This window comes from Diabrotica virgifera, chromosome 6, assembly GCF_917563875.1.
Source record: "Diabrotica virgifera virgifera chromosome 6, PGI_DIABVI_V3a".
NCBI classification, from domain to species: Eukaryota; Metazoa; Arthropoda; class Insecta; order Coleoptera; family Chrysomelidae; genus Diabrotica; species Diabrotica virgifera.
In genome coordinates, this window is record NC_065448.1 from 90,249,961 (window position 1) to 90,276,398 (window position 26,438).

A 26,438-nucleotide genomic window follows, 5' to 3' on the forward strand; every position below is an offset into this window, starting at 1 on the left:
ATAAATAAAATTATGTAACTTTTATAAATATGTTCAATAATTTTTTTTGTGGCTAATGGTATACAGCAAGATACAGGAAAATTCTTTCCTTGTGGACATTCGACTATCGATGAAATATCTGTTGATGAGTATCTCTTGAACACCCACTTATTATCCTTATTATTTAATTTACTCCGAATGTGAATATTCTTTCGCAAGTCTGCATGTTTTTGCATTTGTATTAAATATCTTACAAAAACAACTGTATATACTTGATAGAAACAAACTCGGCTTTATTTAGTAATTCTAGACAACTCATTTGCATTATTGATCAAGTTTAAAAGTACATAAAAGTCAATATACTCTATGAAAACACATTGAGACAATTGCCACTTCACTTGTATTTGTTTATCGATTATTTTCATCATCACTTACCGGCGGAAACTATTACCTGTCGCAGATATGAAACCTAACGATTAAATTATTAAGTAATAAGCTATAAGTGGACTTGTAAAGTATAAATAAACATTGTAAACTTTGTAGAAACTTATTTTATAGATACTTTAAAATTTATTTATTTATAGAAATATAAACTCCTAATAAAATAAAAAATCCACAAGGAAAAAGTTTTCCTGTAGTTGGCTGTATACCATGTGATACAAAAAACAGTAAAATCCTGTATAAAAGGTATATTTAAAAAACCCTCAAAAGGGCCACATCAAATGGACCGCGTTATGTAATAATGGATTAAGCGCCAAAATGTAGTTTTGAGATAAATCGGTTTAAAGATTTTAAATTTGTTTTTGGTACTATTTCTAAAATATAGTACTGACATGTTTCATATTTAATATATTAATGCAAATGTAAATAGACTTTTTCATGTATTTAAAATTTTTTAAAAATAATTTATATTTTAAATGTTATTCGATCAAATGTCGCTTAATTCGTTAATGATTTTTTAAGATATGCATGAGTTAAGATTCGAATACCGGATTAAGAGACATATTTGGCGCTTAATCTGATGTTACCTGACAAAGGATGTCTTTTAATTCGATATCTAAAACGTTAGTAAATATGTTATGTTTTGTAATAAAGAATTAACCGACTATTCGTGGAGCTTGATTCGTTATTACACTTAAAAAGATGCGGATTTTTGTTTATGACAATGGATTATGTACCATTATTGGCGTTTAGTTCGATATTACAAATCCTAGTGTGAGATTTTTTTTAATAAAATAAAAAATGTCGCTTAATACACGCATTTAAAAACAGCTTTTTTTAATTTTTTTTACAAAAAACATATTTTTATACATAGATTTGCACCCTAGCTGCAAGATGGCACTATTATCTCGATTTTGGACTTTTGGCGGTTAATCCGTTATTACATAACGTGGTCCAAATTCACATAACTAGTTTTCGACTGGTTTACCAGTCATTATCAGTGCTTACCTAAAATAAATATAACCTGATAAAAAAGGCAAAGATGTTGAAATTTTGACTAGGGTTAAAAAATATTAGGTTATACTCACGTGCAATGTACATGCTAACCACCAAGGTAGTATTATACAAAAATATGTGGGTCAAAGCCCAGTAAAAGTAGTCCGTCAAGGAAACATAGGTATACAATGATACCTTAAGCCTGGATGTTTAAAATATTATCTAATTTGCCCTAGGTAACATCTGAGATCTAGATATGACTTGTTCACATGTTGGAATTGAGACGGCAAGTGGAAATGAAATGGTTGGGAACCTCGGAACGATGACAAGACAAACGACAGTTCCACCGGTAGTTAAAAATAACCTGTCATATTTAAGAGTCAGGTATGCAGATTGTTAAAATTAGAAATGATGTAACAACACACTCCAATGTGAAAATTATCATTTAAAATTCATTAAACTAGTTGTTATAGTAAAATGGATTCACGTAAACTGTAAGTGCAACTGGTTAGGCAAACCACATTACACAGAAGTTTACTGTTCGACAACTAAATACCGCAATAAAGTCTTGTTATCAAGAGATCGAAGATTAAAAAAAGCAATTTTGTGGTGCAAAATTGCTTTTTTAAATCTTCGATCTCTTGATAATAAGACTTTATTACGGTATTTAGTTGTCGAACACTAAACTTCTGTGTAATGTGGTTTGTCTAACTAGTTCCACTTACAGTTTACGTGAATCCATTTTACTATAACAACTAGTTTAATGAATTTTAAATGATAATTTTCACATTGGAGTGTGTTGTTATATCATTTCTAATTTTAACAATCTGCATACCTCACTCTTAAATATGACATGTAATTTTTAACTACCTGTGGAACTGTCGTTTGTCTTGTCATCGTTCCGAGATTCCCAACCATTTCATTTTCACTTGCCGTCTCACTTCCAACATGTGAACAAGTCATATCTAGATCTCAGATGTTACCTAGGGCAAATTAGATAATATTTTAAACATTCAGGCTTAAGGTATCATTTTATACCTATGTTTCCTTGACGGACTACTTTTACTGGGCTTTGACCCACATATTTTTGTATAATACTATCTTGGTGGTTAGCATGTACATTGCACGTGAGTATAACCTAATATGTTTTAACCCTAGTCAAAATTTCAACATCTTTGCCTTTTTTATCAGGTTATATTCATTTTAAGTAAGCACTGATGATGACTGGTAAACCAGTCGAAAACTAGTTATGTGAATTTGATGTGGCCCTATTGAGGGTTTTTTAAATATACCTTTTATACAGGATTTTACTGTTATTTTTCCTAATAAAATACATAATGTAGATATAGGGTGGAATGTGAAAGGCACTTACGGAATAAAATTAACAGTGCATTTGAAAGGTTATTAAATTATCTATTCAGTAATATTAATATGTAATATTAGAATTAATAAGTGCCAGTTTTACTTTTAATAAAATTAAAATATTATCAAAAATAAAACTTTATAGGGACCAAGTTTTCTGGTAACACCTTCGTCGTTTCTAAGATTTGCAAACCAACGAATTGCTGGGGCAAAGAAGGCTGAGGGATACCAAAAATGGTCCCGCATACTCAATTAGGAGTAAAACTAATATAAATAATTACAATTTTATACAAAAGAACTTTTTATAATAAAACGTTTTCATCATTTATAGGATCCAATATAAAATTATAAACTATTTTTTTTTATTTGAAAAGACAAAGTCGCATCGACCCGAAGGTTATTAGCGACATTTCTGTAACATTTGTCACAATATTAAATCAAAATTTGGTAAAAATGAATTACAATTTGTATAGAATTAAACCTTTGGAGCAATAATTGGATTCCACGCACTAACACTTTATTTTTGGAATGAACTTTTAGATCGCTAGCGACACTCCGACACTCTCTTTCTGATGCACCATTAGTGATAGCGTTACGCGCACTAGTATCTGCTTGTTCATATTTTCTTCATGCCTATGTGGGATGGTATCCACAGGAAGTGGATTCTTCTGAAACTTTCTTGAGCTTCCATTAGTTCGGCCTTGGTTCTTTTCTCATTGGGGTGTTTATGGTATATATTTTGCATAGCTTTGACTGTGCTAAGAGAGTCGGAGAGGACTGGGCAACAAGGGAGGTTTTTAATATATACATAGTTTGATGGCTTTAAACAAACCAAAGAGCTCTGCAGTATATATGCTGGAATTCCGAGAAAGATGTAGAAGCATAACAAGGCGATGAAAAATTCCATCAATATTCTTTTGAAGTAGAAACTTGAATCTTAATGTTGGCTTAATTAAGATGTGTCACTTTCCCAGTCTGACGCCTCACTGCCAAGATAACGATGAATTTTTTTCTTTATGGACGTGAATTTTCGTTTTATGGATCTTTCCTTTAAATGGGGGTAAACTAGACTGAGCGTATGGGACAAAGCTGATAGGTCTGTGGTATATTCTTGAATTGTGGTTATAGGATCTGTTGATCCCGTGATATTCATTAGGAGCATGTTAAGTTGATCAAAGTTTAGAGGGAAAGGTAGAGGGGGATTTTCTATGAAGTTTTTAGCAGGGTCAAATAAGAGAGAAAATGAGCATTCAGAAGTGCTTGATGAACTAATTTAGCTTTTTTAGATTTTGCTTGGACTTTAGGTGGTGGAAAAATGTTCCATTCTTTTGAAGATGGATCTGCTTCAGGTGAAATAATTTCACCAAAGTTAGGTTTTGGTTGATTAATTATGTGACTGTCCTTATTTGATGCATCTTCTTTGTTCGGTATCTCCGGGACGTTGGAAATAGACATTTGTTCACACTGAGAAGGGTTTGTATCATTGGGTGCTTGCAAAGATATATTTGTTGCGCTGGATACCGATGCTTCATTGTTTTGGTTGAGGTTTAGTTGAGCTAGTGGTTCGGAGGACTGTGATGTAATGTGACCTGGCTTCTTGCATCTAAAGCAAACTAAACTGTCTTGAGAGATGAATATTCTATATATAGTGTTGTCAAAAACAAGAGTAAATGACTCTGGTAGTGTTAGACTGTGAGGACTGATATAGATTTGTCTTCGAAAACTAAGGATGTGATTGAACTCAGGCATAGAAGTACTAATTCTGAGGAAGGTCATGGGGGAGACAGGAACTATGCCGATTTTTTGTAACTCATTGATTAGCAAGTCGTGCGGTATTAAAGGACATACGCCGGAGAGCACAAGTCGTTCCGCTGGTGTAACTAACCTTCTTGCTCTGACAATTTCACCTTGTGTTTCTATTTGACCATGACTATTCATAAAATCATCCACTATTGTAGAACTGTTGTGGGATTCCATGTTTAAATTCATTTCGATCTTTACTAAAAGCGGTTATTTTGCTGGTAAAACTGGATTTGTGTATTGACAACAATAACAAATAATTGCAATTTGCTGACTTTAATGCTAATTTTACTGGATATTATGTAAAGAGTTTGTACACTTACAGTTTATTTCAATATATCACTGAGATTCACAATTTATAACTTATATTAAGCTTTGTTAATATTAAAAATATTCGGAGCCCACATTGAATACAACATTATAGTTATCGATGCAGGATCGGTCTCCTATAAACTATTTTTTTGTTTCAATTTCTACCATAAAAGAATTTTGTAATCGACTATTTTAGAGGCATATTTTCTCTAGCGGATTTAAACTCATATAAACCAAAGAAAATATGTAAAATTGTATATATAATATTTATATAAATGATTAACTTATAAAATATGAACTTTAAGTATATTAACTTTTAATTATTTATTTAAAAAATTTAAAAAAGATCCGCAACAGCCGGGTTTTGGACTCGGGACCTCTCGATCTGCAGTCTAATGCTCTACCACTGAGCCACCATCAATTTGTAATTATCGATTTGTTGACGTACTTTAAAAGGGAATCTAAATGTTATTGAATTAGTCACATTTTTAAAATAGTTTGAAATTAAAAAAATCGATTTATCCATCATGAAAAACTGGAACGAACATGTAAACCGAATGAAACCATATAGATTAGCGAATATCTGTAAAAACAACAAGCCGTATAGCACAAGTCGCGTTGGAAGGCCGCCGAAAAGGTGGAAATACAATGTACAGTCAACAACAACTGAAACAGAATAAGAGGTAGACAAACAAGAGTAATCCTAGTTGCACCAAGAAGAACAACAAGAAGAAGAAGATTTATCCATATAATAGCAGTTAAATATTGCATTGTTAGGAAGTTATGAGCTATTCTGAAAATTTCAGGTGCCTAGGTAGCCTAGGACTCTGTTTAAAATGGATTACAAAGTTTGCGGAGACAGTGACAAAGACGAAGCCAAGTATATAAAAACATATTAATAAATAATAATTTTGTTGTAAAACGAAACAAGAGCCGTCCTATATTTCAGTTCGTTCAGAGAGAACCATAAGCACCCTAACCGGTTTTAAACTGGATAATCTAATAAGGTATAACTATTAATTTTTCATGCCCTATTTTGTAATGAAATGGCACCAATTTTTGTATTTTTTTAATATGATCTTAATTAATCATCTTGGCATTTATAGTGATCGATCTTTGATATAATAGACTACTGGCTTAATGCAATAATTAATTATACGCACGTAAACTCATCAAAGGATAACAGTTTGAAGGTTTTAGGATTATAATGATAAATTTGAGTTTATCAGATGGGATTCATGTTGTTTTCGTAATTATTAAAGGTTGATTTTATAATTTGTTTTTCTATGGAATGTTTAGGTTTATTCTATACACCTCTCATTAAAAACTTCTTTCTATTTCCCCATTCTAATTTTAGTGCCCGTATAATATTAATTGTTTGATTCGTATTTCGTCTGTGATGTCATGTTTTACCTCTATAATTTGTCTGATTTTTTTATAATTTGATATCTTTTCACGTCTTGATTTTTCAAGAAATTGATTCTTCAGTAGTCCGGTTCTTTGAGTTTTAGCTTCTTTTTTGTCCGTTTTTTTAAGGGCAGTTTACATGAATATGTTATTTATTTATTTTATAGCGACAAAAATAAACGAAAGCATAACTCTGCAAGAGGAACAGCAAGGATTTCGGACAGGAAGATCATGCACGGATGCAGTTTTTGTAATAAGACAAATAAAAGAAAAGTCCCTGGAATACAACAAACCAGCATAATATGTGCCTGATAAGTTTGAAGAAAGCGTTTGATAGAGTGAGAATTCGGGACGCGATACATTTACTATATGAAAAGGGAATATCACGGGATTTAATAAAAACCATTGAGAATTTATATAAAGATAACATAGCTATGGTAAGATGTAAGGGAAAACTATAACAAACCAAACTTATCAAGTATGGAACTGGCCTTAGACAAGAAGATTCGCTGAGCCCATTAATATTTATTCTGATAATGGATGAAATCATAAAGAAAGTTAAAAAAAGGAGGATATAGAATGGGAGAAAAGGAAATAAAGATAATCTGCTACGCCGACGACGCCATAATAACAGCCGAAAATGAAGATGACCTACAAAGATTAATTAAAGAATTCGAAGACACGGCTCTCATATACAACATGGTGATCTCAACATGTCTGAACAAAGAAAACTAAATCGATAGTGGTATCAGCGGGACCGAGACGATGTAAATTGGTCGTAAATAACAAAATAATAGAACACGTGATGGAAACAGAATACTTCTGTAGAACACAATCTGGAGAAACAAATTAAGCAACGAAGCACTAAAAAGCCCAAAACCTAGGAATTTTGTGCAGTAAGATGAATCATCATGGAACTTTTTGCATTCGATTAGAGAGAATGTCAGGCAACTTTGTGAACTGAATTCATCTAGGGCAAAAATTTTTGTGCATAAGAAAATGCATTTTAAAAGTGCATCTCGAAGAGGTGAAAATGAAAAATTTAGAACTTGGGAAATATTGATGGAAATGAGTTGAATTTTTATATTCGGGGGTTTTGGGGATCGCTGAGCACGAATTTCATATCGGCGATGGTCTCCAAGGTACCTGGTGCTTACGGTGGAATTCGTCGCCTAGAGTTTTATGTTATAATTATAATCATTAAAAATCAGTCAATATCCATTAGTCGGGGGGTTTTTGGGTCGCCGGCCACGAATTTAATATTGGCGATGGCATACAAGATACCTGGTGCCCAGGGTGGAACTCGTCGCCTAGAGTTTTTAGTTATTATTATCCAAAATCAGCCAAAAACTATTACCCTGGGGGTTTTGGGGGTCGCTGAGTACGAATTTCATGTCGGCGATAGTCTCCAAGGTACCTGGTGCCCAGTGTGGAACTCGTCGCCTGGAGTTTTATGTTGTAATAATTAAAAATCAGTCAATATCCATTACACGGCGATTTTTGGGGTCGCTGACCACGAATTTAATGTCGGCGATGGTCTCCAAAATACCTGGTGCCTAAAGTGAAACTCGCCGCCAGGAGTTTTTAGTTATAATTATTCAGAATTAGTCAAAAACTATTACCCTGGTGGTTTTGAGGGTCCCTGAGTACGAATTTCATGTCGGCGATGGTGCCCAATGTACCTGGTGCCAAGGGTTGGAACTCGTTGCCTAGTGTTTTATGTTATAACCATTCAAAATCAGTCAATAACCATTACTCGGGGGGTTTTTGGAGTCACTAAGCACAATTTAATGTTGGCGGTGGTCTCCAAGGTACCTGGTTCCCAGGGTGCAACTCGTCGCCTGGAGTTTTATGTCATAATTATTCAAAATCAGTGAAAAACCATTAATCTGGGGGTTTTGGGGGTTCGCTTAGTACGAATTTCATGACGGCGATGGTCTCTAAGTTACCTGGTGCCCAGAGTGAAACTCGTCGCCTTGAGTTTTATGTTGTAACCATTCAAAACCAGTCAATAACCATTACTCGGTGGGTTTTTGGGGTCTCTGAGTACGAATTTCATGTCGGCGATGGTCTCCAAAGTACCTGGTGCCTAGGGTGGAACTCGTCGCCTGCAGTTTTATGTTATATTCATTCAAAATCAGTCAATATCCATTACTTCGGTGTTTTGGGGGTCGCTAAATATATTTTTCATTAATAATTTTTCTTAAAACACTTTTATATTATAAATTAAAAAATTACCTATTTAAAAATTATTTTAATATTTTGTCGCTTTTAAAGCAGTTGTCGTCAAATTTTGACACTAATGACATTAATAATTTTTCTTAAAACACTTTTATATGATATCCTAAAAATTACCTATTTAAAAATTATTTTAAAATTTTGTCGCTTTTAAAGCAGTTGTCGTTAAATTTTGACACTAATGATATTTATGAAATTTTAACATAATTGGCATTTCAAGGGTAATTAAGTTATATCAACGATTTTTTGTGTTTTCTGCGGTATTATTTAAATTTTTAGATTTCTAGTCTGCGTTTATATAAAAAAAACAGTTGTTTTTATAACTCTTTAGCGACGTATTAGTATCATATAATGTTGATGAATTACCGTCGAAGGCCGATATGATCAACCAAAAAAGAAGATGTATGTGGTGATTTTTCTATTGACTTTCTTGGGTGTGAATCTGTCTTTTTATTTTACTGCTCCTGGTTTAAAAGCAAAGCATAGTGTATATGTGAATACCTCCAAGCTACACTTTTATGTAGTTCTGTTATTTTAAAAAATTTTAATTAATTATAAAAAAAACATCTAAAAAGTGATACCGTATTTAAAGCAAAGTAAGTTTTTAATATTGGTGTTTTGAAAAAGTCATATATTTTATATTTATTAGTTTTGTTGATTACAGAATAAATAATAATATTATAATATCAAGCCGTTTAAGATTGGTATTAAAGGAATTTTCATTATCTAGAGTCTATAGTTGCGCTGTTTTATAATTTTGGTTTTCGAAATTGCGGAAGAGAGAAATTTGTGTAACTTCAAGTAAGTAAATATATTTTTTTATTTTATTTTACTTTTTTATTAATTTTTTCATTATATTATACAAATAAATTGATTATGAATACGTGCACTAACATTTAATTTAACACGTATTTTTAGATTATTGTATACCTACCTTGAAGACCATCGCCAACATGAAATTGGTGCCCAGCGACCCCTAAAACCTTCATAGTAATGGTTATTGACTGATTTTGTATGATTATACCATAAAACTCCAGGCGACGAGTTCCACCCTGGGCACCAGGTACATTGGAGACCATCACCGTCATGAAATTCATGCTCAGCGACCCCCAAAACTCCCCGAGTAATGGTTTTAAATGATTTGTAATAATTATAACATAAAACTCCAGACGACGAGTTCCACTTTGGGCACCAGGTACCTTGGAGACCATCGAACACATGAAATGATTGTTCAGCGACCCCCAAAATCCTCAGAGTAATGGTTATTGACTGATTTTGAATGATTATAACATAAAACTCCAGGCGACGAATTCCACCCTGGACACCAGGTACACATGAGACCATCGCCGTCATGAAATTCGTGCTCAGCGACCCTCAAAACCCCCGCGTAATGGTTTTAAATGATTTGGAATAATTATAACATAATATTCCAGTTGACGAGCTCCACCCTGGGCACCAGGTATCTTGGAGACCATCGACCACATGAAACTCTTGTTCAGAGACCCTCAAAACCCTCAGAGTAATGGTTATTGACTTATTTTGAATGATTATAACATAAAACTCCAGACGACGAGTTCCACCTTGGGCACCAGGTATCTTGGAGACCATCGCCAACACTAAATTCGAGGCCGGTGACCCCAAAAACCCTCCGAGTATTGGATATTGACTGATTTTTAATGATTATAATGTAAAACTCTAGGCGACGAGTTCCACCGTGGGCACCAGGTACCTTGGAGACCATCGCCGATATTAAATTCGTTCTCAGCGATCCCCAAAACCCCCGATTATAAAAATTCAACTCATTTCCATCAATATTGCCCGAGTTAAAAATTTTTCATTTTCACCTCTTCGAGATGCACTTTTAAAATGCATTTTCTTATGCACAAAAATTTTTGCCCTAGATGAATTTAGTTCACAAAGTTGCCTGACACTCTCCCTAATCAAATGCAAAAAGTTGCATGACGATTCATCTTACTGCACAAAATTCCTAGGTTTAATGCTTCGTTGCTTCGTCTAATACCTCACAATGGAAACGAAAACCAGGATATATAAATCAACAACAAGACCGATAATGACGTATACAGCGGAAACAAGAGCAGATACGGCGAAAACACACAGACTGCTGGAAACAGCAGAAATGAAAGTCTTACGAAAAATAACAAGCCAGACTCTAAGAGACAGAATAAGGAGTGAGGAAATACGAGCGAGATGTGGTGTAGAAGAAATAAACATGTGGACCAAAAGACGAAAAATAGAGTGGGATCAACACATAGAAAGAATGACAGAAAATAGAATAGTACGAATAGCAAGAGACAAATCTCCAAATGGAAGAAGATCATTGGGACGACCGAGGAAAAGATGGTCAGACAATGTCAATTGAGGCTAAAATCCGAAGTAAAACAGGAATTGAGCCTATTTATAAAGTAGGAAGAAGAAGAAGATGCTATTTGTTTATTTAGCGTTCAGTTATATTACAGTTTTTGTATATAAATGAAGATAACAATACATTGTAAATAATAATCATTAATTTTTACAAACAAAAATTTAGTTGATAAATATATTGAATCAACTCCTTGGTCGTCACTAAAAAATCGGACGGATTGCCATTGTAGGATCTGATGGGGCATCCCTCCACTAAATGCTTAACCATTTGTCTTTCAGCGCCGCAATTGCAATTTGGAGAGGGTATATTTCCTCATCTAAAATGTGAGTCAGAGCAACTACCACAGTTTGTTCTAATATAATTCTATTCAGTGTCGCCCAGATTCGTCTTGATTAGTTGAAACCCTCAGGCTTGGTTGTACATTTCGGGTGTCAGGCGGAGCATTCTTATCCCAATCTCCTCGTCAACGGTCGGTTATCTTGAAATTACTTTCAATTAGTATTTTTGCAGAATCTAGAGGGTTTTTTCTTGAACGAAGCCTACTTATGTTTCTGTCGTTGATACCAACGTGAGAGCGGAGGATCAGCGTTAATTATTGCTCTGTAGTCCCTGACAAGGGCATGTTCTCGGTGGCCGTGTGAGAGGGATATGTGTCTTAGGTGGGTGATCGACGTGCGATCCATAATACCGCGGTTTTAAGGACGTCGGTTTTACTCGCGGCTCGTTGGTGCTGATCGACTAGCGAGCAAAACAGTCGTGTCAACCGTCCACAGCCAACATGTCGTAACCTTGTTACTTTCTTTCCTGTAGGAAGCTCGCAATGATTGAATTTTTTTTCTTGACATCGGCTCTAGTTGAGTTGGGTTCATGTTTTTATGATATTTAAGAGTTTAACATATGCGGTAAGTCGAATTGCTTTCTGTTTCTACTCTGGGGATGTACATTTCCATAAACAAGAACAGTCTCGTAAGCAATATATAAATTCTAATAAAAAGTCGTGGCTGAGAGTTCGCATATCCATGATTAAAATCTAGTCTTTTCATTTCAACGGTCGCCGAAAACTGCCGGCTTGGCTCGCCAGCCGTGATACACGCGCGGTTTTGAACGACGAGCCAAGTAAAAAATAAAACAAACTGACGAGCCGCGAGCTAGGCTTGTCGGTAATTAAAACCGCGGTATTGCAATGATACACTGGCGAGCTTTACCGACGAGCCACAAAACCGCGGTTTTACTCGCCTGTCGATCAGGGCCTTTACTGCTGGTAGCCACTACGTTGGCGTGGTCTTGATTGTGCCTGATATAATACGCAAAGTCTGGTTTAGTTGGGTATCAACACGTTAGGTGTGTCGGCTGTTGAGCCATACCTATTCACAGTACTTCGTAACGGAATACACCAGACCCAGTGCTGTCGACCTAAGTGTAGTCGCTGAGGAAACCGATGTCGTACCGCATGATTTTTGTAGAATATTATTTCGTGTTATAAGTTTTGCAGTAAGACGTTCTTTAAAGTTTAGCATTCTATCGAGTGTCACACCAAGATATTTTGGGTATATAGTATGGCTGAGGAGACTGTCTTCAAAGAGGTTTTTTAATTGATAATTGGCCAACCTCTTGTTTAACTGAAGGCATGGTGCTTCCGTCTTGGCGGTATTGGGCTGCAATCTTCAGCGACGGAAATATCTCCCGAGGGTAACCAGGTCGTTTGTTAATATTTGCTCAGTAGTCTCCAATTCTTCATGGCCCGTAGCAAGTGCCTAGTCGTCATCATATATTCGAACTTCTTTGATGTGGTTTCAGACATGTCTACTATATAAAGGCTAAAGAGTAGAGGGGCTAGCACCGATCTTTGCGGGAGACCATTGTTCAGTTTCATTTGTGTATTGGTCTTATCGCCCATGATGACAAATAGCATACCATTAATGACACCAGTAATCTTTCTGCATGGAATCGCTCGCATTAATTTATATATTACCCCTTGTGTCCATACGTGATAGTACGCTACTGAGCTATTTAAGTGCTACAGTAGTAAAAATTCCTTCTTTTTATATTTCTGACCACTATTGAATCTTCGAGTGATCAGAATTTTTGAAAAGTCATACATAACCTAATATATTTAGGTTATACAGGGTGATTCATTAAGAATGTTCAATCTTTGAGATGTAGATTTAGTCCTGTCGCCAGGGGGGTACAACGGCCTCCTGTATTCAGATGGACTTACCCAAGTTTTTTTTATGTATTTTGACCCGTAGAACACGAATTTTTTGGGTAACAGTTGATCCGGATGTCGATAAGATTGTTATAAACAAAGAAGTTGAGGAATTACATAACAGCGATTTCTCGCAAAACAAAACATGTTTTTGTATTTTTTGGGCCATTCTAACCAAAAAGTGTTCCTACAAATTTTTTCGTAGGATGCATAGTTTTCGAGATAAACGCGGTGGAACTTTAAAAAATCGAAAAATTGCAATTTTTGTACCCGAATAACTTTTGATTAAAAAATAAAATAGAAATTCTGCTTACCGCATTTGAAAGTTCAAGTCAAAGTATATCGGTTTTAGTTATTTGCATTGTTAAAAATTTATTATTTTATTGTTAAACACAAGTATAAACACATAGTGCTGGAGTGATGTTTTCAATGATTTCTCATTTAAAATCGAACGAGTAGATAGAGTAGGTACAAGTGCAAGCGAGGCTATTTCTACGTAGCATGCATGTAAACGCATGTATTAGGCACGGGAAACACTATGCGTTTATAGCTTTTTTTTAGCAATAAACACATAAATTTTTAGCAATGTTTTATTCGAAACCGATAGAATTTGACTTGAACTTTCAAATGCGGTAAGCAGAATTGCTATTTTATTTTTTAATCAAAAGTTATTCGGGTTCAAAAATTGCAATTTTTCGATTTTTTGAAAGTTCAACCGCGTTTATCTCGAAAACTATGCATCCTACGAAAAAACTTGTAGGAAGATTTTTTGGGTAGAATGGCCCAAAAAATACAAAAACAGGTTTTGCGAGAAATCGCTGTTATGTAATTCCTCAACTTCTTTGTTTATAACAATCTTATCGACATCCGGATCAACTGTTACCCAAAAAATTCGTGTTCTACGGGCCAAAATACATAATAGAAACTTGGGTAAGTCCATCTGAATACAGGAGGCCGTTGTACCCCCCCTGGCGACAGGACTAATTCTAGACCTCAAAATATTAAGATTTAACCCAAATCATTTAAATAAAATGTGGCTCGTTACTGAGTTACAGGGTGTTTTATTTAAAAATTTAATAACTATTTTTACCCAGGGCTTTAAAACTATTTGAAATATCCTTGTCATACTTGGCAGAAAATATAGGTACTGTACGTCCTACTAAATTATGATAAATAAACTTTTCTGGCTACTACCAGAGGCGTACGACAGGGGAAAGTGAATGGTTGACCCTTCCCAAATTCTACGCCCTGGCGGAATTGCTATTTTAGCACAATATTTCGATTCTCCAACACTTTGTATGCAAATAATGTACTCTTCATTCGTAACGATAAAGTCATTAGTTTTCGAGATATTTGAAGTTGAAAATGAAACGGCATAGCTATTTTGATTAATGTATTGTGCCCCTTCATTTTTAACTTCAAATATCTCGAAAACTAATGATTTTATCGGTACGGATAAAGCGTATATTATTTGCATAGAAAGTATTTGAGAATCGAAAAATTGCACTAAAATAATAAAGTATGATAAGGATATGTCAAATACTTTTAAAATACTGGATACAAATAGTTAATATTTATGTGATAGGGATGTTTGATTTAAAAATTATTTGTACCCAGTACTTTAAAAGTATTTGTAATGGCCGTATCATACTTGCCAAAAAGTGTAGGTACTGCACACCTTACTAATTTAAGTTAAATAAACGTTTCTGGCTACTACCAGAGGCGTACAGGGGAAAATGAATGGTTGAACCAAATTAGTTATTAACCAAAAAGTCATTAGTTTTCGAGATATTTGAAGTTAAAAATGGAGGGGCACAATACATTAATTAAAATAGCTGTAAAGTTTCATTTTCAACTTCAAATATCTCGAAAACGAATGACTTTAACGTTACGCAAGAAGAGTATATTATTTACATAGAAAGTATTGGAAAATCGAAATATTGTGCTGAAATAGCAATTTCGCCAGTGGCGTAGAATTTGGGAAGGGTAAACCATGCACTGTCCCCTGTCGTATGCCTCTGGTAGTAGCCAGAAACGTTTGCTTATCATAATTTAGTAGGGTGTACGGCAACTACACTTTATGCAAAGTATGACAAGGACATGTCAAATAGTTTTAAAGTACTGGGTAAAAATGGTTATTAAATTTTTAAATAAAACACCTTGTACCTCAGTAACGAGACACATTTTATTTAAGTGATTTGGGTTAAATCTTAATATTTTGAGGTCTAGAATCTACAACTCAGAGATTGGACATTCTTAATGAATCACCCTGTAGAGTCTTCCCAGAATTTTTAGAATAATCTTTTTTTTTGGAATGATTTTCGTAGTGTGATTTTTATTACACCAATAATACCAATAATACCAAATTAATGATAAAATATACTGAGAATTCTTAACTAGCTCTACATTGAGGGAGCTACTAATTATGTATTTAAATTTATAAACTGTTGTAAAATGTAATATCGCTCCTTTGAAATAAAATTATTTGTGTTATTTCTATCTATTTCTTACAAAGAGAGATGGAGCGTGGTTAAGGGCAATACTGGGAAACCTCGAGAAAAACCTGTTACAGAAATGGTATATTATAGCGTTTATGGCCTTGATAAGCACATTACAAAAACAATAATGTTTTTACTGCAAAAAGCAGTTTTGATGTTCCAGTGTTTATAATCATAATCATAAGTATTAAGACTTTAAAGAGTACCCATAAAACAAGTTAATATTTACCTACAAGTGGTACTTTTAGAACGTAGCAGTTACTGGTAAAACAGTAAACTGGAATATGTACTTCGTAGGAAAGTAGTATGGGATATCTGAAGGTCATATTATAAAACAAAAAAACCAGTGAAGTTTATGTTTTATAACTATTAATAAACAAGATAGTGGCTACGAGTACGATACGACGCGACGCGCGACGTTACAATAATGGAATTACATATCATTATTATGTACCCGTATTTCATAATTTATTTAATGGTAGTTCTTTTTCATGTTATCAGTTCATGCTTTTAGTACTTCTATATAAGATTTATGCCCGTATAAAAAATTATTAAAATCGAAAGCTGTCTCAAGAAGAATCAAAGAGATAACCATGAAAAGATCCATCAATTTTACGGATGCAAACTGTGATCACTGAACAAAGATTAAAACAAGAAGATTATACTATGGGCAAAAACTACGCAGGATCAGGATACACGGGGATCAAAGAGAACGAAAGGTGGCGAATGTCTTCGCCACCTTCCACAAACTAATGGAAATGTATAGCTGCCCATTGATAATGGCATCAAGAATAAGGTGTCTAGGTCATGTACAGGGAATGTATTAAAGGAGAATGTTGAAGGTGGCATTAATAACAGGAACGACCAGACCAAAAAAAAAGTAAAAAAAGAAGGTGATGGTTGACAGAAATGTAGGACGATTTAGAGAAGCTAAACGTTAGAGATTGGATCGATACAGATAATAAAAGAACATCGTAGGAAATATCTATATTGATTATTTTTAGAATTACGTCCAAGGATGCTTGGGTGTTACGGGTTCCCGACTCTTTGTTATGGCTTGAAAGCGTGGACACTAAAACAAGTGCATCTGAATAAGTTGGCCGCCTTTGAATCCTACGCATTTATAGCGATACGCTTTAATTACTATTTTTGCTAAACTTTTAATAATTTTTGTCAAAACGAAATAACATAAGTCATTTAAAATTCACATTTAATTTACAAACCATATGCTAACAAGGGCCGTTAAGTTAAGAAATGAAACCCTATGCAGATTGTATAAAATTAATGTTTTTTTCAAGGAAACACTAATAGATTTCGAGGCCAGATTGCCACGCTCTTTATGTCAACTTCTTAAAATACAGAAAGGTTCTCATCTTTTAAAACGCAGATGTAGTAATTTATTGCCTTTCTAGCCGTATTGTAAAACCGCAAGCATGGTGACATAATAGAGTGTGTTGGTCTCGCAGTATCGACACAGCAGGCGCGCGGTTCAGACACACCCTCGCTAAAACAACAGCAAAACCCTTACGAGATAATAAACTAAGCACGCTTGTTTACCCAAAAAATAAATAAGTATATTATTGACAATTGTTTGCGTTTTAATTAATATTGTTTTATATAATTGTTTCCGTCAACACACCCACCAACGGAATATTATTATTTGGCATTAGAGAAGAATCCTACGAATATTGCCAAAACAAGTGGTCTTAAAATTAATACCCCAAAGACAAAATTTATCACCAACCTTCTAGTCAGCGATAAAATTCAAATTGAAAGCCATAGCTCGACCAATTAAGAGCTTATACCGCATATACACTCAGTCCTGTTGGATAGGGAATTGGGTAGGGAAGTGGGCAGCATGAATGTGTAAATAGCTCACTCGCGCTGCCGCTGCTCATGCTACTGCCATTGCACGGCGCTCCCCAAAAGGTCGGTTTTCTGGATGGAAGTCAAAGGACTGGCAGCGCGAGCGCGTGTGAATATTCACATTCAACTACTCTCTCTTACTTGCCGTCGGCAAAACAGCAAGTGAGTAAGTGAGGAAGACGATGCTGTCGTCACATTCCATTCTTGACAGTCGTTCGGTAAATGAGTTGTGAGGACATTGGCGAGGAACTGATGTGAACACCTCACTCGCGTCGATATCGTATTTCGGGAAATATTTCCGGCAGCGGCAGCAGCAGTGGCAATGGCTGAGTATAAATCCGGCATTACAAATATCTAGGGCATGGGATTCCATGGTAGGAAGAAATATTCATGGCTCCGAAACATTCGTCAATGGACTGGTTTATCAGCAGATGAATAATTCGTAATGTAATGCATGTAATATTATTATTACATGCCGCGCAAGATCGAGAACGATATCGGCAAATTGTCATGGAAGCCACGCCTAAAATTTGAGCACGGTACTTAGAGAAGAAGATGAGATTCGCTTAGGCCGAGATAATCCGACCACTGAAATACAAAGAAGGATACATCTCACATGGGCTGCATTTGGCAGATGAAACATTTTCAAGTCTACTATTCCAGTTTGTTTGAAAAGGAAGGTTTTTGACCAGTGTGTTTTGTCGGTTCTCACATATGGTGCGGAAACATTAACTCTGACAAAGGAACAATAAATAAAATACGAGTTACACAACCAAGATGGACCGATTAATGATAGGTACTTATTATCATCAGAGATAAAGTACCAAACATAGAAATAAGACGAACAACTAACAGGAGTCACGGATGCAGTTGAAAGAATAGCCATGCAGAATAGGATGCAGTTGAAGATGTGTAAAAGCGAGAAAAATCGATCAAATTTGTCAGTTGTGTCTATAACTTATAGCAAAATTTCGTCTTCTGATGACGATATGACTCCTTTTGATTCTGTTTTGACTAAACTGAAAAGAAAAAAAGTTGGTATACATTTTCTTAATCGCGAAAAAATAATTTATGGAGAATATCATCATCTATTTCTAAACTTAAAATAAGATAATGAAAGAAAGTGAAATATCGTTCTCCCTCGCGTCCCAAATAGGGGGTCTTTCAAAAACGGCAGCAATGAATGCCTCTTTATTCATTGTACAAACATTAAAACATTAAAACCGCGCGGAAAACACTAAATTCTCATTCGAGTAAAAGCGGTCAGGCGGGTTAAAGCGGTTGGCCCGCGCGAACCTGCTTTGACTATGTTCGTGTACATTTAAAGACGTGTATTCATTCTCAAAACGTTTAAAAGCGGGTCCGCGCGTATCTAAACATTCCGTATATGTATTTGGAACCTAGGAGTTTTCTATTGGTTCGTTGCAGCAAGTGGTCATATTTTAACCAATAGGCGGCGAGGTTCCAAACGCATATACGGGATGTTATTCGGTCCCAAATTCATATACGGAATGTTAAATATTCGTACACCGAAAAAGATAAGTTTTTATTAGAGTCTGTTAAAAGGAGATTAATTTTAAAATACTTGCCACTGTATTATAAATAAAAATAAAACAATTATAGCATTTGGAATGTTATTTGGTGTAAATTCATATGCGGAATGTAAAATATTCGTAGACCAAGAAATAGGACTTTTTATTATTAATCAGTTAAAGAAAACTGATTTTAAAATACCTATTATGTTAATGTATTATTAAAGAAAAATAAAACAATGATTACCTACATGGAATGTTATTTGGTGCGCTTTCTCAGAATTTTGAATGACTTACACGTGTTGTTTAGTATGTTTAATTCTTTAATAATACAAAAAAAAAACGAATAAAGTCCTTTATAAAAGGTATATATTTAAAATCCCTCAAAAAGGCCTACATCAGAGAACCAGTTTTTGATTGGTTGACCAATCATCATCAGTGCATTCCTAAAATGAATATAACCTGATAAAATGATGCAAAGGTTTTAAAAATTTTATTACGGTTAGAAAAAGTTGTAGGTTATACTCACGTGACGTTACCATGCTAACCACCAAAATATAATATTACAAATTATATTTGCATATATTACATAATTACAAATATTTTGATGGTTAGCATGTAAGATCACGTGAGTATAACCTACAACTTTTTTTAACCGTAGTCAAAATTTTAAAACCTTTGCACCATTTTATAAGGTTATATTCATTTTAGGAAAGCACTGATGATGATTGGTCAACCAATCGAAAATTAGTTCTGTGATGTAGCCCTTTTTAGGGATTTTAAATACAGACCTTTTATAAAGGACTTTATTCGTTTTTTTGTATTACGAGTATATGGTATACAGCCAACTACAGGAAAACCTTTTTCCTTGTGGATCTTTAATAATACATTAACAATAATTTTTCTATTCTCATACTATAATATATCAATTATGATGTCACTACTTGTATCATAATGAACTTCATTATGATACAGATTTTCATTAAGATACAGATGTTTAACCAATAGAATCGCGATATGACATTCGCGAAAAAAGGTGGCACACGCGCAGTAACCAATGGCGAGTCAAATACATACGCTTTGACAGTTCTCAATATGTAAACAAACTGTCAGACTGACAAACTACTTAATTTGTTTGCGTTACAAAATTAATAAATTCGAATAATTTTTTTTTAAATGATCATAGAAAAAATCGTGAACTTGCATTTAATTATCATTATGAAGCTCGTACTCTATACTCGTATCCCTTATACTCGCTTCATAATGACCATCATTAAATGCTCGTTGCATAATATACTATTAAAAACCAGTCTCATTTTAACAGGATTTAATAAAAATCGTCTTTTTGTTCTACGAATATTTAACATACCGTATATGAATTTCGCACCAAATAACATTCCAAATACTATAATTGTTTTATTTTTATTTAATAATACAGTAACATGCATTTTAAAATTAATCTCCTTTTAACAAACTCTAATAAAAACTTATCTTTTTCGGTGTACGAATATTTAACATTCCGTATATGAATTTGGGACCGAATAACATTCCGTATATGCGTTTGGAACTTCGCCGCCTATTGGTTAAAATATGACCGCGTGCTGCAACGAACCAATAGAAAACTCCTAGGTTCCAAATACATATACGGAATGTTTAGATGCGGTCCGCGCGGTTTGACCGTGCAGAAACCGCTTCCACTGTGTTCGCCGACTTGCGTCGGACATGTTGCCAGTTTGACAGATGATAGATGGACCAGAATGGAAAATATCAGGAGTCATCTAGTGTCCCTTAAAGAAAACGGACAAAGATTGTCTTTGTATTAAAATTCTTAAATAATTTTGTTTCCTACTACAAAACAATCTACTAGTCTGCTGCTTCGTCGATGCCTAGTCACTATTTTAATAAATAATTAATGAACACCTACTTACATATATTACAATATAATAGCGCGAGTATTCTTTTGCCTGTGGCGCTTTAATAAAACGTTTTCTTTTTAGATTCACGTGCTCTGTCTATTCGAAAACCATTACGTAATCTCCCCCGTTGTCTTATGCAGCACGAGATATATTTCCATAAATTATGCTAATCTTGTTTACGCTAGTTCGAATATGACAGTTTTCACGAACTGTGAAATTGGTTTGTGCAAATATGTAATACAATATCGCTTAAGTATTGTATAAACAAATTAAAAAACCTTTAAATGCAATGGATTTGCATGCACGTGGAACGCGTTTGTGCGACGCGGGACAAAAACAATGATATACTAATTTGGATGATATGACAAAAGCTCTAGTATATTTACCTTATTTTTTCTTTATTTTATAGCGATGCTTTACTGTGCTTATGTAAACGCTGCTACTATTAATAATTGTACTATTACTATTGATTCAGTGAATTTGTACTCTACGAGCTCCCTAGTGGGAAAGTTTTGGGGTAGTTCATTTTCAATTTCTTTCATTATATATGGATTTTGGGCTGCTGAATCCGAATATGAGGTTTGCGGACAAAATTTCTTGCCGGAACATTGAAAAAGTCGCGAGAAAATCGAAAAATTTCAGCTTTTTTCCGCTTTTTTGCTCAAATCTCGAAAACTGTTAACTTTTAGTAAATGGTTTGTTAACAGAAATTAAAGTACTTAAAATTATCTACAAATATAACTATTTACTTTTTTTTCAGACGAACTGTTCGGTCTAAAGTGCAAGTTGAAAATTGCCAATTTTTAACGGTCTCGGCAAAACCCACTTTTTACATTCCAAAACTTTAGTTTTAATTAGAATGCTGTCATTTGATAAATTTCTCCTAGTTTTCTGTACAAATAATAAATGTTAGTTCATAATATGAATATGGTATCTCTTCTCACCGCTTCCATGAATCCATTCCATCCTAAAATACCGAGAATGTCTCTGCTTTCCCTTAGAGCCACAGAAGATCAGGCACAGATGGAGTCACAGTTTCAGTTGGTGTGAACTTTCCCTTCGGATCTTGAATTCTGATAAACCTTGAGGTTTTGTCCTTTCAAAATATATTAGTTGAACAGCTCTCTGACTTCCATAAACCTCAGGTGCGGGTTTAGTTTCTAGCCGAGGAATGAATTTTTTAGGAGCTATTGCATGTTTTGGTGCAATACAATAAATGCCACATACATGTCGATTGTATGTACGTAAACCCTTTCTGTCCCAACGCTGCATATATACAGAGAAGGGCTAAATTATGGAATAAATTAATTTTCTCTAAAATGGACGACTTTAGAGAAAAATCCCGAAACAGGTCGATTTTGATGTTTAAATTACAATTTTTTGGCATATATTTCATACTAGTGACGTCATTCATCTGGGCGTGATGACGTAATCGATGATTTTTTTAAATGAGAATAGGTGCCGTGTGGCACCTCATTTGAAAAGGTGTTCAATTCTCTATTCAATAGTATAAACATAATATCATTATTTATACAGGGTGGCTAAAAAACAAATTTTTAAATTAAATTAATTGACGAAAAAAGAAGAATGTATGCAATTTATTTAACTCAAAATACATTCTATCACTGTCAGAAAATAGGAAATAATGTTTATTTGGCAAATAAACATTGCTTTTCGCTTAAATTAAATGTTCAAACTGCCAAGTGGTAGGTGGGAGGCTGTTTGTGATTTAATTTAAGCGAAAAGAAATGTTTATTTCTGAAATAAGCATTTTTTTCTATTTACTGACAGCAATACAATGTATTTTTAGTTAAATAAATTACATACATTCTTCTTTTTGCGTCAATTAATTTAATTCAAAAATTATTTTTTTGGTCACCCTCTATAAATAATGATATTATTATTTATATTAATTAATAGAGAATTGAACACCGTTTCAAATGAGGTGCCACACGACCCCTATTCCCATTTAAAAAAATCATTGATTACGTCATCACGCCCAGATGGATGACGTCACTAGTATGAAATATATGCAAAAAAATTGTAATTTAAAAATAAAAATCGACCTGTTTCGCGATTTTTCTCCAAAGTCGTCCATTTTAGATAAAATTAATTTATTCCATAATTTAGCCCCTCTCTGTATATATGTTTTTGAAAAAGTGGGTCTGTATTCCCAGCCGCCGTATATATACGTTCAAGGTGTTATGGTCTCAATTTACCAAAGCCGAAAATATGCGTTGCTTATAAAATTTTGGACTCATTGGTGTCCCAATGCCGTAGAAATATGTCCGATAATGTTAGATTATTGTTCCCAAAGCCTCAAAATGTTGGCACCTAAGACAGGTCATGCGGACCCATTGCCGCATATATTTGTTGACATATTTTAGATATATGCCATATTGTAGCACTGGTGGCAACGCTTATAGGTAGCTGCTAGAAGGTGAAGCGTTTGTAGCCACAGAAAAGACCAGAAAAAAAAAAGAAGCGAATCGAGATACATGTGTGCAAGATGCGGAGTCGGCCTTTGCGTAGTGTCATGTTTTGAGGAGTACCACACAAAAGAAAACTTTTAATGTTAATTTACATTACATTATTTTTTGTAAGTTAGTTACATTTTTTCAAGTTGGTTTTGCTCTCTGTTGAGTACTTTTGAAAAGACAACGTTTTAGTTGGTTAAAAAAAACTCATTAAAAAACATGTTTTGGTCATTTGATTGTTTATTTATATGCGACGTATATATAAGGCAATGGGACTCTAAGCATGAAAAACCTTTGGGATTGAGGGACCAATATGCAAATTAAGGCCTGGCATAGAAAGGGTTTAAATCAACGTTTTTGTACACCTGTTGTGTAAAGCACGGCTAGTCAATTTTCTGAGGATCGCCTGCGATTGCTGAAACTTCCAGATAAGCAACGCGCTTGCTCAAAGTCTTGTAGCGGCAGTAAGGCTCAGATAGTTGGTATCACCATTCCTTGCAGGGTTGGCCGTTTTCTCTACAAAAGTACGGTTCAAGAAAATAGGTTGATGTAGTTTTCTCTTTGGGGTTTTGTTCATCCTATTCAAAAGCTGTTCGCCTGGAAGTGACAACATTCGCAGGCGATCCTCAGAAAATTGACCTGCAGTGCTTTACACAGCAGGTGTACGATAACGCTGATTTTAACGTACATACAGTTGACGAATACCAAACTTTTCACGTCATATGTGGCTTTTCTTGTATTGCACCAAAACATGCAGTAACTGCTCCTAAGCAATCCATTCCTCGGATAAAAAAGAAACCCGCGCCTGTGGTTTATGGAAGTCAGGGAGCTGTTCAAATAATTCATTTTAAAAGGACAAAACCTCAAGGTTTATCAGTTTATCAGAAATCAAGATAACAGATCCGAAGGAAATGTTCACACCAACTGAAACTGTGACTCCATCTCTGCCTGATCTTCTGTGGCTCTAAGGGAAAAGCAGAGACATTCCCGGCCTCTTAGGACGGAATGGACTCATGGAAGCTGTCACAAGGGACATACCATACCTATGAACTAAGATTTATTATTTGTACAGAAAACTAGGAGAAATTTATCAAATGACAGCATTCTAATAAAAAATAAAGTTTTGGAATGTAAAAAGTGGGTTTTGCCGAGACCGTTAAAAATTGGCAATTTTCAACTTGTACTTTAGACCGAACGGTTCGTCTGAAAAAAAAGTAAATAGTGATATTTGTAGATAATTTTAAGTACTTTAATTTCTGTTGAGAGACCATTTACTAAAAGTTAATAGTTTTCGAGATTTGAGCAAAAAAGCGGAAAAAAGCTGAAATATTTCGCTTTTTTCGCGATTTTTTCAATGTTCCGGCAAGAAATTTTGTCCGCAAACCTCATATTCGGATTCAGCAGCCCAAAATCCATATATAATGAAAGAAATCAGAACTACCCCAAAACTTTCCTAGCCAAAACACAATTTTATTGAATCATATATCATTATATTATTCTGGTAACTTATTCTTCCAAGATTTATCTTCTTTTAGTAATATACCAGGGCATTTAGGAAACAATAAATCAATTTTTAAATAGGTACAGCACCTAGAGATTTGAAACTTTTTGCACTGAGTTTAAGATGACGTCAGGAAAAAGGTTTACAATTGAAAAATGGGCTTTATTGCAGAATTGCATTTTAAAGTGCATAAAATGCATCCAAATGTGCTTTAACGTGTCAAAATGTGTCACTGAACACGAATACGTAATCAAAATTGCTGCTACGGCACTGCTAAGGCATATCATCTGAAATTTCGAGGGTTTTGGGCACTAAATTGATAGAAACAGATTACTCGGGGGGTTTTGTGGTTGCTGAACACGAATATGACATCAGAACCGACCCTCGTAGCACCTAGTACCCAGGGTGACCGATATGTACGTCACCTTATGGGATATCGAGGCTTTCTGACGCTAAAGTGATGTAAATAGATTACTCGGGGGGTTTTTGGGATTGCTGAACACGAATACGCCATCAGAACCGACTTTCGAAAACCCGCGGAATTCTGGGCACTAGGTGCTCCGATGGTCGGTTCTGATGTCATATTCGTGTTCAGCAATCCCAAAAATCCCCCGAGTAATCTGTTTGCATCAATTTAGTACCGAACACCCACGAAACTCAAAAAAAAACTAGATAGAAATATAGAGAGTGAAAGTTATGAAATGTTTCGCAAAAAAATTAACAAAACATGGCTAAGATTATGTGACGGTACATTGGCAGTTATATTATTATGCCAGAGCCTATGTCAGTGGCCAGTTCTGATTTACGGAACTAAAACTTGGGCTTTTAACAACAGGGTAGTCTACAAACTTCAAGTGACTTAGAGAGCTATGGAACGAAGAATGCTCAACATTAAGCACAGTGATCTCAAGTCCAATGAAGAGACGACCAAAAGTAACAAATGTGATCTGATGAACAGAAGGTTACGAGCAGAGAATAGAAATATTCGAGCGCGACTTTTCAAAACTCGTCAATTGATATATCACATGTACTATTTCTGAGACTATAATCAACGAATATATACTCTGATAGAAAGGTACGGTCCTGTAACGTTTTAGCATAGGATTTTGCGTTCCAACTGAGTAGGTGCTATGGAGGTCCATAGACCTGACACTGACTACGGACTACCACCGCCCGTTTAATAAGCCTGCTTATAAACGTGACCATATGTTTCATATAAAACCTTCTTCTAGAAGCTATATATTCTTTGCTATAATGTAGCACTACCGGTTACAACTTTTTAACCGGAGGTAATATTAAAACCTGAAGTATATTTCACTCATCAAAAAATGCATAATTCCAGTTATCTTGAAATTGACTCCAAATATCATATACTTTTACCAGGAAAAATGTCACATAGATGTTTACTTCCCACTTCGAAATATGGAATACTTTTATTCCGGAACAAAGCCACTTTTCAGTTATGCCCTGAGATTCGACGAGAACTTATCATTATTTATCACAAAAACTGTTGTATTTCGAGAA

At 34.7% G+C, this 26,438-nt stretch overlaps 1 protein-coding gene across 12 annotated transcripts in view; it reads right to left on the reverse strand.

Annotated features, from left to right (window-relative positions):
- LOC114326889 (carbonic anhydrase) overlaps window positions 1–26,438 on the reverse strand; it is a 471,397-nt gene that overhangs the window by 189,685 nt on the left and 255,274 nt on the right. The window lies entirely within an intron of this gene.